Genomic DNA, 11,934 nt, shown 5'->3' with positions numbered 1-11,934 from the left:
ATAGGCAGCTAATGAAATTTAGGGACGAGAACGCTGCCTTGGGGTAATCCGGGCGAAGGGGGCAACCCACGAATAAAGGGATACTTGAAAGTTTCGTCCTCTTCAAGAGTTCTTTGTGTCTTTGTATCTATTTACATCATTAGTTCTGATCGTTCCTACTTCAAGTTTTTATCTCGTACCTATTTCATGGGTATTGATTGAACCTTGGGATTGAGGGGAGTTTGAGGGTGAGCTACTCTAAAATGGGTTGGCTGGCTAGTGAGTGTACTATGACTAATTAATAAAAATGTGACATCAATCACAGACAGTCCGTTTGTCAATGTAATGCAAGATAAGAAGCGTTTTCACATTGTCCGATCCGATATCGTGTGCAAGATCCAACATCCACAATGTCGGGCGCGGTTGTATTTGCTTCAGCGGTACACTACAGCAAATATTATGCCCGCACACATAGAACAGACACAGATCGATGCGACAACTAATGTGGGATCCAATAGATCTGAAATTATGAGCTTAATGTTTTTATTTCCTGTTTTTTTTTTTTCCTTTTTGTAGAATGAAGTGTTTTACTACTAATTATCAGAAGTGCTAATCCGATATCGGGAGTTGGGTGGCCACTATGGAAAAACAGCTATTAGAGAGTACCCTTTATGGGTTTATGTTATTTGCGATGAAAATGTCTTTAATGAATAAATAAATACAGAAAAACAAAATATTATTTATACATTTTACTTCTATCCAATATCCGATATTGGATCAGACGCTCTGAAATTGCTCTTAGACATAAAAATATTTTTTTGGTATTTCGTAATGGATGTTTTTGCAAAACGGACACCTACCGATAGTCTCAAATTGTCTCAACCAGCCTATAGGAAATTGTATTAGGTATAATGATTGCAATGTCTGACATGGTATTATGAATTATGAATGGTGCAAAGCAGTATTTTCGATACTACATTATATACCTTATGATGAAACTGAATAGATACATTTACATTCCAAAGTATGTTAACGGCACCAGTCATGGGACATTTAAGAGAAAATTTGGAGCATTTTGATATTTTCTCGGCACCTGTAAAATTTCTACCACTTTATGCGTTAAAAGTTATTCAACTTAGAACATTCTTCTATTCGTCCTTTACGTTTTCAATGTAATTAATGAAAGATACTGCAGTTGGTTTCAATATTATTAACAAATAAAAAACTTTTTTTTTGCTCCAGTCATGGCATTAATGGCGCCATCGCCATTAATTTTAAAACAAAGAAAGATCAATGAAACTTCAAACTTAAGCAGCTCTATGGCTCTGGTTTATGGTAAAATGTTGCCAATGTTTAATAACTGATGATACATACTTATTTTACCGGATTTTCCTACACCATCCCATTACTGGTGCCTGTTCCATTATAGGGGTGTTTATTATAAGCTTATATTACACTTCTCTTAGGTTACCCGATTAAGACTCACGTCTTCTAAGTTTGGTATACTTGATAATATAAATATTAGAATATGAATAAATATACCGTGGAGGTAACATCTACTTCTACTAATGACTGCTGTGTTTGTATTTGATTGGTCACGATCTGTATGTATCATATGAATAAAGAGTTGCGCCACGCTCGATGGCGCCGCATATAAAACTATAAGTCGCTCGGTGAAAGTGATGTTATGGCTAATATTGGTAGGCTGTATGCGTGTTAATATGAGCGAGATAAGGTTACGTCATGATTATAACAGCGATTTTGAGTTGGTCGTCACGTCCTCGGTGTCATCATCATCATCAGTACCTCTAGTGTAAATTTATTCAATGGCGAAACGTGACGTACGCGTTTGCGTTAAGTCTCATTTTGTATGGGATTTTGAGTTTCCAAAACGTCCCGCTTGGCGCGCTGTTTCTAAATCCCATACAAAATGAGACTTAACGTAAACGCGTACGTCACGTTTCGCCATCGAATAAATTTACACTAGGGCTACTCAGTAGTCTTTTTAGTGATGACTCGCTGAACATGGATAATAGGCGACGATTACATATAGTTTTCACCATTCGTAAAGTCATCGAGTTCGAAAGGCCAGGTTATCTTTATAAAGAACTAAAATGGGTTAAGGATGTTCGCACGAAACCACTTAGAAAAACAAGAGAATACAAACTAATACCTCCCCGACATAGAACCGCATCGTTTAAAGACTGTTTTAAATTTGCATCAGCAAAAATCTGGAATGACCTACCTCCGCCGCTGCGAGAACCTATGAATCTGGTCAAGTTTAAAAGCCTTGTAAAAAAACACTTACTTGAATTACAAATGCAAATATAAAAAAGCGATATATATATATACACTCACACATATTCAAATCCCGTACATCACCAGCTACCTTAATGCACCCAACCACAGTAACAACAGCACAGCAGATGACACATGTAAACAGTTACAATCACACGATACGCTAACCACTTGACTGTAATATTGTAATACAAATAGTTCTTTACGCATTACTGTTGTTTCATAACTGCTCATCATTTTACATAAGTTTTGTTTTCGTTGTAAGTAAAAATGCTTAACGGCTCAGAAAAGATCAACATGTAAATACTTTGTCAGACCTCTACAAAAAGGGGCCAAACTGAAAACCAGCGCTGGACGCCAGTCTAGCATATGCTGAGCTTGGTACCCACAGCCAACATGTCTTGCTAATTTTGATTACCATTTAGTTTAGAAAATAAGTTAGTACTTAACCTAGAATAATTTAGTACATACTTAACCTAGACTTTATGTATTGTTTTTCTTTGTATCATCATGTTTTGGCAATAAAGTGTTTTGATTTGATTTTATTTGATTTGATTTGAAAACTGTAAACTAGTAACATTCTAACACAAATGTCCCAAACTTATATGGAATGGATCAGATGTCAGAAGTTCTTCAAACAAAAATGTCACTTTTGCCACTAACATATCCGATCCATATCGTATCTAGACGTACATAATATTTGATGTATCTTAAACTTCAAATCGGGCCGATGATTCCAATATTAAGGTGCGACCAGAGCGCAGCTTAAAAAACGGTCACGATACGGAATCGCAGTGACGCGTCGTATGCGTACCGTTTTTGACGCATGCTCCCCACACCGCTGCTTAAAATACGCTGACGCACCGTAAATTGATCTGCGTAAAAATCGCAAAAAATATTACACGGAGATCTTATGGCAGACACCACACCGGTGACGTAAAAGAAGCAACTGTTTTGTAAATGCAGCGTTTTTTACGCAAAGATTTGCGAACAAAAAAGTTTCGCGTGAAGCACGTCACTGCGATTCCGTACCGTCACCGTTTTTTAAGCAGCGGTGTGGGGAGCATGCGTCAAAAACGGTACGCATACGACGCGTCACTGCGATTCCGTATCGTGACCGTGTTTTAAGCTGCGGTCTGGTCGCACCTTTACTCTAATATCGGTTTGATGTCAGGTGTACGTCTAAATTGGCCTGATTATCTATCAAAATTACACTGTGCAAAACAATTTTTTACCTAATCTACAGGACCAACAGGGTCGGTCAATAGATAGACAGATAAACCATTTATTCGCTTTACACACAACTAAACAAAAAATAATACAAACAATAGCAACACCAAAATAAAAATTAATTAAAGAACAAAAAGCATCAATAAAAGAATACATTTTCTTTTCTGATCTATTTACTCTTAGACTGTTACACGTTTATTTATAGATACCGAAAAACGGGGTGGCTTTAAATTACAGAAACGACTTTGGAATTTCAGTTTTTATTTTGAAGCCATAATATACAGTATCGTAAAATGGAAATAATTGGGGATTGCGGGGAGAGTACGGATGCGTATCCAGAATTTAATTTTTCAGTAGCTACTTTAATTTTCGGGCTCAGGTTGACAAGTCAAGCTATTGTCATAATCCGAAAGTGTCAACCCTAGCAGTTTTCCCATCTCACCCCATTGCTATCCCTTCTAAACCCAACTACGGGGTGAGCTCAGGGATCATTGACAAACTAAAATTCATACATCCGGAACACTTTTTTGTATATAAATCAATTTACCACATATAAAATAAACAAAAGTTAGTTTATCCAGGTTTGAATTTCGATTTCGTCCCTACTCACCCCATTTTACGGTAGTACAAAAAACCAAAAAAGACGACTAAAAATTCGGTCGGATCCTTATTATTCACAGGTTAAGGCTAGTCTTTCAAAAATGCTGCATATGACATTTAACATAATATATGAATAACAAATAAGATGAGCGCATTGGCATTGAAATTAAATTAGTATAGATTTTTTAAATTTGAATAATCCTCCATAATCTATTGGCTATGTGCACGTAGTAGTGTCCGTCTAGTGGTTATTGCATACATTAGTTATTTGATGGAAGATTTTCGCCCATGAAAGTTCAGATTTCTGCCACGTCGAGCGCGATCGTCGCTGTTAGTTTCCTTGTTGTTAGAATCACCGTCAGATAAAACGGAGCGGTTAAGGCGCTAAAAATATAGGCCCTGTTCAGATATCTGTGAGCACCTCGGCTGCTGAGTCGAGATTACAAACATCTTTACAGGCCAACGTTTCTAAAATACTTATATATTTGCACGACCTAATTGTCAATGGCTTAAAGGCGTGTAAATATATAAAGGTCGATGGCAACGCCATCTGTATTGCGTATGTGGTTTTACAGAACCAAAGCACAGACTACGATGGGACTCGATCTTTCAAGCAAAAGTGAAACACTTGCGAGTCCGGCCTTACCAAACTTATTAATAGATGGCGCTGTTATCCAAAGTGGTAATAAAAACTGATTTAAAAAAATCATTGGGATTAGTCCGGTTTCCTCGCGAAGCTTTCCTTCACCGAAAAGCGACTGGTAAATATCAAATGATATTTCGTACATAAGTTCCGAAAAACTCATTGGTACGAGCCGGGGTCGAACCCGCGACCTCTGGATTGCAAGTCGCACGCTCTTACCGCTAGGCCACCAGCGCTTCAATTTAGTAGAGAGGTGTATTAGTAAAAATATTTTTTAGTCACCTAAATTGACTGCCATCTTTCGACACAGGACTAAAACTCTTAGAATGACATATGGATTTTGGGCCCATGTTCTTTTACTGATATGTGTTAAATGTCAAACGGTGTCGCCATCTACTCGAGTGTGGGCCAAATGTATATGCCATCTATTCGATCATAAATTTGTCTTGATTTTTCGATGTACTTTTTTTTCATAGACTTATTTTATATATAATTTTTTATTTATAAAGGCCATCGGAAAAGTTATTTAATTTTGTACCGAATTCCCGCGCAATAAGTTCCAAATTTAAAGTGATTTTTCGGTGGCACTGTGGCTGTACTCTCGTGTGGTCGTTGCCTCTGAATATGATTTCGTACGAGTACACTCTTGACTTGTGAAGTGCATGCTGCATGGTAACTTATACTTCTAATTTATTAACCAGTTGTTAAGTTAATGCAATTACAAACCGTAAACCATAGAGTGATATATATATATATATATATATAATAGGTATGCCTTAAACAGTTTTTAGGGTTCCGTACCCAAAGGGTCAAACGGGACCCTATTACTGAGACTTCGCTGTCCGTCCGTCCGTCTGTCACCAGGCTGTATCTCATGAACCGTGATAGCTAGACAGTTGAAATTTTCACAGATGATGTATTTCTGTTGCCGCTATAACAACAAATACTAAAAAAAGAATAAAATAAATATTGAAGGGGGGCTCCCATACAACAAACATATTTTTTTTGCCGTTTTTATAAATAATGGTACGGAACCCTTCGTGCGCGAGTCCGACTCCCACTTGCCCGGTTTTTTTTTGATAAGTTTTCATGGTTTATTTAATTGTTACGAATGCATCAAAGCAGTTAGTGTTTGTGCTAGTGGCGCCGTCTACGCAGAATTTTGCGTAACATTCCCTATTACATATGTGCAAAGTGAGGGTTTTCTTAAAACTTTTTGAAAGGAAATATGTATTTTAGATATAATAACTATAGGCTCTTTGTATGGTATAGGAGACAAACGAGCAGACGAATTGCCCGATGGTCAGCAATTAATATCGCCCATGGACACCTGCAACAATAGTGAGGCTGCAAGTGCGTTGGCGTTGGCTTTTCTGGAAGGTTTGAATGAAGGTCGTAGCGGTCCCGAAATACCCCAATTTGGGAATTGCATTTGCCATAGGAAATGGAACGCGAGCCAGGAACAGATTTCCTTGACCAATCTCCTTCCGGGCGATAAGTCGTATAGTGGTATGATGCACCCTCGTGGATGTCAGCTGCCGCTCCGATGGTGGGTTGAAGAATGGTAGCCATCGAAACGTAAAAAACGTAAAAAAATATTTTCATATGAAAAATGTTGCACTCACTAAGGCATTAGAGTTGTCCTACAATACGTGTACAATTTATCGATGCTTATCTATTTATTTTCTTTTTATATTACACTACAACACACACTGAAACCGAAAACTTTAACCGTTGGCCTAAATAATCTCTGAACAATGATTGAGTGAATTGTTATCACATTCGCCGCGTCCGAATACACTCGTTGTCCGCGCGGTTCATCCTTTAGCAAAACCTGATTAGGGTTTTTGGCTGGTCTCGTCTCGATTACTTGTTCATTCCCATTTTATAAATTTGAACCTTAATTGTGAGCTTTTGGAGTAGTATTTTAGTTGGAAAGGGGGGACAATCGATACAACCGGTATGTTTTACGAGACTTGCTGGTGCCTGCCGTCGTTATAAATGATGTGGAAGATTGTTCAGTCTGGTTTTTTTAGACAGCTTCTTTTTGCCATCGCTCTACGCGCCAATATTTCCATCTTCACTTCTTAGATGGTTAGCCCTCAACTGTGCATTTCTTCGGAAACTTTCTGCCTTGCATGGCTAAACTTTAGAATAAACTGTGTGCAGTAATATTTCGGACCGATACGACCTTGAAACCTGCAAGAAAACAGAGTAGGTACTCCCATTTTAAAAGCTGGCAACGCACAACGCCAAATCTTCTCTGGTGCACTTTGCAGGTGCAGGTGATTGGACTAGTTTGCCTCCTGTGGCGCTTGGCATCCTGGATGCGATTCGCACGTCCGATGTGCGAGCGGAATGTCGCTATAATTTCCATTCCCTAAAAAAAAAAACGCGCATAGCTTGTCTCGCTCAAACATCGGAGCGACGGCGAAGAATCGGATCCAGTCTGCCATCATATAAATATATATCATATAGTAAAAATATAATAATTATAAATTACATGTACAGATCCAGTAGGCGAAAATTTTAAACACGGCGCGTATAGTCCGGCGGTTCCTCTCTCTGCGGCCCTGACCACCGGCAGCTTGGGCCCTGCCCCGCTGCTGGCGGCACTCTAGGTAAGGTTTTTTTTTATAATGTATTTATATATATTTTGCATGGTTTTGTAGGTCTTTTTATATTTAACTTTTATATTCATACTATAAATGACCTAGCCTAACATGAAAAATAAATAAAGAGTCTAGTAGCTTTTTTTCGACGACCGGTTTGGTCTAGTGGGTAGTGACCCTGCCTGCGAAGCCGATGGTCCCGGGTTCAAATTTCAAATCCTGGTAAGGGCATTTATTCATGTGATGAGCATGGATATTTATTCCTGGGTCGTGGGTGTTTTCTATGTACTTATGAATATTTATATATTATATATCGTTGTCTAAGTACCCTCAACACAAGCCTTATCGAGCCTACCGTGGGAATTAGTCAATTTGTGTAATAATGTCCTAAGTATAATAATGTTTAATATATTTATATCTCATAAAAGTGTCAAAAGGGCTTCTACGTGTTGGCTTCGGCTCCGCGCACGCCTCCTAAATGTCCAGAACGCTATTATTAAAAACAGAGAACAATGTTATGGGAAAGTGCAGAGATAAGAGTCGTCATAATTCCATCACCCGTATGCGAGGCATCATGCCTATTGCCATTTCCGGTTGGTAACGGTTTTCCGAGTGCTCGCAGTTTGCAACATTGTATTACATATTTACAACGTAAGGTAACTAGTAGCATGGTAGTATATAATATGCAATGACGAAGTCTTAAGTAACTTACTTCTTTGCGGTATTTTAAAGTAAAACTATAACTTATCTTTTCTCTAAGCAAAAATATGTCAGAGTGATTGAACTTTCATTTCGAATTTTAGGTACTTACTGTAATAAGTTTTTGGCAAAAATTTCATTTTTGGTACAAGCTTTTATCGCTGACTGTACTTTTCTTTCCACAAGTAACTAATACTCATCGAGACAATTCGAAAAACCCCATACACAATTAGGTTACATTGTTTTATCACAGAGTTCTTATGGCCACCTCCTGTCTCCATCATCAGATCATCTCGATGGTACCATAATATTAAATTAAATTAAATTATCATTTATTTCAGATCTTTACAATCCATAGATTTTGTTAGTTTATCTAAGCTACGTACCTACTAACTAGTGTTAGTATTTACTAATTACAACTAAACTAAACTAAAAAGTAACAAAACAACGTACAGTACCCCTAGTGTAACTTTGATCGACATCATAACGTGACGAACGCGTTTGCGTTAAGTCTCATTTTGTATAGGATTTTGAGGTTCCAAAACGTCCCGCTTGGCGCGCTCTTTCGAAATCCAATACAAAATGAGACTAAACGCAAACGCGTACGTCACGTTTGGAAATCGAATTTATTTACACTAGGGGTACAGGTCGCCCAGTCACAACTACCAGGTGCCTCCAAATTCGACAGTTGCATCTATCGGCTAATATATATATTGCATTGTCACCCGACTTACACATGTATGCAAATTTTCATCTTCATCGGAAACCGAAAAATGGGTCAAATTTAACTTGCAAGATTTGATTACAAACAGACAACGGTCAGGTGAAAGTAAATAAAAGCTTGTAAATTGGGGTGCGTAGGGATTACGAGGGCAGTTGGGTTATGAATGGGGTGAGGAGGGATGACAGAGGGGTGAGTTGGTTTTTACAGGTTGCTACGTAAATTATATATTTTAATAACAAATCAAGCTGTTATAATGTTCATAATCCCAAAGTATCGATCAAACAATTTCTAAACTCACCTTAGTAGGAACCCTCCTACTTCGTCTTCCTTCTATTTCGTATTTATCTTTAAATTATGATATGGAAAAAAAAAATCATAAAAAAACTAAAATTCAAACGACCGGACCATTTATTATGTATAAAAATCAGTTTGGATTATGGAAAAGTAAGTTTTAACGAGGTTTGAATGTCAGTTTTGTCCCTACTCACCCCATTTTACGATACTGTAACTATTTATATTTATATATATATATATATATATATATATATATATATATTTTATTTATATTTTCTAGATCATGCTACTTAGTCGTATTATTATTTGATGTTAACTGCTTCATCTCCGCTTCGTAATTTATTGTCATAATTATTGTAGTTCTCTCAGTAACTTTACTGGAGTTGGTAGCTGCGCGCAAATACGTTCCCTACAGGAGTTCATGGAAGACCAGCGTCAGGTACTACTCCAGTAGGACCTGACATTATGCTGACTGTTCACCTTATTCTGTGTAGTGACAGTGTACAAGTTAGTTTGAAGTCTTAAGTCTTATTTTTTCTTTCTCTGTATGTATCGTATACTTAACTATACTAAAATAAATGATATCCAATTCTATTTTAAGTGTGTCGAATGTCACGGTTAATGTCGAATTTCTATAAAAATATCACGTTTCCGTCATATTGTTCTATTAAAATCGGTGCGACGTTAGCTTACACGTACAGTGAAGAATAAAGTGTGGCAAGCGTCTTATAAAACTGGAAGTAGCATACATTATGGTGGCTTGCAACCATATATCCCAGTTAGACCATGGTTTTTCAAGAACAAGAGGTTTTCAAAATTAATCACGTCATGTATTATTAGGCTTCGCCTTGGATTCATTTGTTCCCCTGTGCGTTTGGCCAAAATGAGGATAAGGGACAGCTCTATCTGTGAGTGTGGACTGGACGAGGGTACTACAAATCATATTTTATTGGAGTGTCCTAAAATACGTTATCCCATATATGATTTTCTTCCTCGTGAGATTAGCCGTCCAGTAAATATTAACTTTTTACTAACTTTAGTTTTTACTCCGTTTTGTGGTATTTTGAGTAAATTCCTAGCTAAAAATAATCTTAAATTGTAGTATGTATCATATTATTGTACAATAAGTTCGTAGATTTAATACTTAACTGTAGTTTGTTCTGTACATAGTGTAGTGTTCATATTGTTTAATTATATAGTCTTATATTATGTAGTCTATTAGTTAGTCGTAATTTGTATTTCTTTGCAGATCGGATACTCCACCGAACACTGTCTATGACCGTAATAAGATTCATATACTAGCCGTGTCTTATCCAACCTCGACATTGGCAGAATCATCAACACCTTGATGGAGCCATAACACGAAAAATTGATTGATTGATCTTACTGGGATCACAGCGGAATCGAAATAAACGTCAATTTTGACATGTCGTTTAGTTATCGATCTTTTAACGATCTTTCTAAGATCTTAAACGTATCTTAATCACGTGGCCGTTTGGCACATTGCTAGTACGCATTCTTTTGTCAAAACCATTCAGACTGTAACTTCGTTTTGGATATTATAGTCCGATGATTAACAGTGCATAATACAACCAAGAAATGTTTACAATTGGCTACTTGACAGTTTTTTGTAAATAAAGTCAAAAGATCTTGATTTTCCTGAGGATCAAATGTCTATATAGGACTCATGGCATTTAAGCAACACAAAGGTCAGAAATGAGAGTTAAAGACTGACGCTCGCACTCGGCGATTAAAACGCCTCTAACAAAATGATAATGTGGTGTGACGTCACATTATAGGTATAAGTCTGTCGTAAATGTATGGAAGATCAAGGAAATTGCCATTTTGAGCCTGAAATATTCCGTTTATGTGTATAGTTGTCATACAATTAATTTTTCAATACAATATAAGGACTCGAATGGTACCAATTTTTTCAGGCGAGCCATACATTTAAATACAAACATTTTGGGATAAAAAAACACACACATCTAAGAGCTTCACCCACCAATCACTAACTACACTCAAAAATTGAAATATCACTTGGATATTGTAGTCAAAGTAACTCGTTTTAATTGCTCCCAAGTGTACTGGCGAGGACTGCCGGACACCTCTAACTGTACCAGCAATGCTAATGGTGCCTCACTTTGGCGGGAACAAAAACCATGTAACTGTAAGCGATAGGGCGATAAATTAATTAATTTCACCTTAATTCTAGAAAGCGGATGAAAGATGCCGACACCTCTTGGACTAGTGATGGTCATATGAGTCTTTAGTGAACATCTTTAAGACTCGAGTTTTTAGTTTAAACCTAAAGTGGGCAAAGTACGGCCCGCGATAAGATTTTATCCAGCCCTCCGCCGGTTCTTCGAAATAATTACTATAGAGCCCGCGAAATAATAAAATTGCATTTTTGCTGCAATTCTGCTCCTTTGAAATTTCTTAAACTTTCTGGCCCCCATGAAGAAAGTTTACCAAGTACGAAAATACGTCTGGAAGCGAATTTACAAATTATAAGAAAAGTGGAAAAATTCTCCGATTCGGGCCAGATTCGAACTTACGACCTTTTGGAATACTTTTCAAGCCGCTCTTAAGAGAATTTTAGATGATGAAAGCACAATATAAAGCACAATAGTTTAGCACCGATTTTAATAGAACAATATGACGGGAACGTGATATTTTTATAGAAATTCGACATTAACCGTGACATTCGACACACTTAAAATAGAATTGAATATCATTTATTTATTTATTTAAATCAATAAATCAACTAAACTATCAAAGTTTAACACGAACGTGCAAATCTTTTCATTCCTTCCTTTTGTTTACATTACCTTGGCGTTTCTAACTAAATTATT

At 37.1% G+C, this 11,934-nt stretch overlaps 1 long non-coding RNA gene across 1 annotated transcript; it reads left to right on the top strand.

Moving 5' to 3' along the window:
- The first annotated feature begins 10,065 nt into the window (after nt 1-10,065).
- Nucleotides 10,066-10,407, top strand: LOC133520963 (uncharacterized). Its single transcript, XR_009799846.1, has 2 exons — nt 10,066-10,180; nt 10,329-10,407. It is a non-coding gene; the product is annotated as an uncharacterized LOC133520963 (long non-coding RNA).
- The last annotated feature ends 1,527 nt before the right edge of the window (nt 10,408-11,934 follow it).

This window comes from Cydia pomonella, chromosome 9 (assembly GCF_033807575.1).
Source record: "Cydia pomonella isolate Wapato2018A chromosome 9, ilCydPomo1, whole genome shotgun sequence".
In the NCBI taxonomy this organism is placed as follows: Eukaryota; Metazoa; Arthropoda; class Insecta; order Lepidoptera; family Tortricidae; genus Cydia; species Cydia pomonella.
Note: the sequence above shows the minus strand (reverse complement) of the source record. Positions and strands in the feature narration are given on the sequence as shown.